This window comes from Orycteropus afer, unplaced genomic scaffold (assembly GCF_000298275.1).
Source record: "Orycteropus afer afer isolate SDZICR_OR568_19922 unplaced genomic scaffold, OryAfe1.0 scaffold00718, whole genome shotgun sequence".
NCBI lineage: Eukaryota > Metazoa > Chordata > Mammalia > Tubulidentata > Orycteropodidae > Orycteropus > Orycteropus afer.
This window is the reverse complement of record NW_006922305.1, coordinates 1-1,419: the sequence shown is the minus strand read 5'-3', so window position 1 is coordinate 1,419 and position 1,419 is coordinate 1.

Below are 1,419 nucleotides of genomic sequence, written 5' to 3'. Positions count from 1 at the left end.
CATCCTGGTAGCTGGAAGGAGCTGGTGAGTAATTTCTATTTCAGCCGAAAAGGCAGAGTCCCTAAGCGAAGCTGTGGATCCCCAGTCTGGGTAAGTGTCTAAGTAAGAAACGGTTTCTCATGATGGTGAACCTGGGTTAGTGCTAAAGCCACACAGGGAGGAGGTGACAGATATGAGCTGAGCTAGAAGAGTGTGATGGGGATCCTAGATGCTACTTCAATTGTTGATGTCTCCTAAGGAAATTTATCCTAATCTTTACTGATAGTAATTACTGGGGTTTCGTGCCAGTGATCATGACTTGATTTTAAAGATACTTAATAGAACCCTGGGTGCTACCAACGGTTTGCTCTCAGCTACTAACCTCAGAAAAATCTTCTATTTTATTCATAAAATGCACAAGATTTCATGACTTACAGATTCCAGTTGGCATATGTGTCTTATAGTTGAACATCTTTCAGAAAATCCCACATCATTGCAGTAGTTTACCATGTCTCAGATATTAATAAATATTTAAGCATGTAACTTGAAATCAGCAATAACTCTGTTTCTCCCACACACTATTGTATGCATGTGAGTCCTGTCCCATAGTATAGAGCATGGACTGAGAACGTTCACTAATTTCCATGATGGTGCCATTGGGCTGTTGTTCCTGGGACAAAGGAAAAGGATTCCTCATGGTGTCATGGTGATATTGAGCCCTTCTTGCCCTCACCACCTTGTCTCGGGGCAGGTGTCTGTAGTATTATCCTGCAGGCCCTGCATCTACACGGAATAAGATGTCTGAAGCTCTCTGCTGTTCCTGCGGCTGACCCTGCACTGGTGGCATGGGGATTTTGTGGCTGGACTATCCTCCGTCCTACAGCACTGTGACCAGTCAGGGCTCAGGAAAGGGGGACTTGGACATAGCACAGACAGCAGTCTATCCTCCAGGGGGCTTGGAGCCCTGGGTGGGATCAGTGGGGCTGGGGCAACTGAGGACGCATGCCTAGAATTCCGGGTGGGCAGGTTGAGCAAGCCGTCCAGCTCCCTCTCCATGGAAGCTTCTGAGGCTATAGCAGGAATTGATTTTCTGACCTTCAACCCCATGAGGATCAGGAAATGAATCCACTAAAGAAGCCTGCCTGCCTTCATCTGCCCCCACACTGCACACCACACCACTCCCCTCTGTGCCCCCTGGAGGCTGAGAGCCCAGACCAGAGTCAAATCCATAGAGGGCTCAGAAGGGAGGGCCTGGCAAAAGAAACCATCAAGTTCTGAAGCTTTCTTTGTTGTGGCTATTGTTCTGCAGAATAAATCATTACTCACAAATTATGAGTACATTAGCAAATGAAGTATCACCAATCTAAAATCAAAGACAGGGGATACAAAAACAATATAGCTGGTATGTTTGAAAAAACACCACTGCTCCTCTTTGTAAGA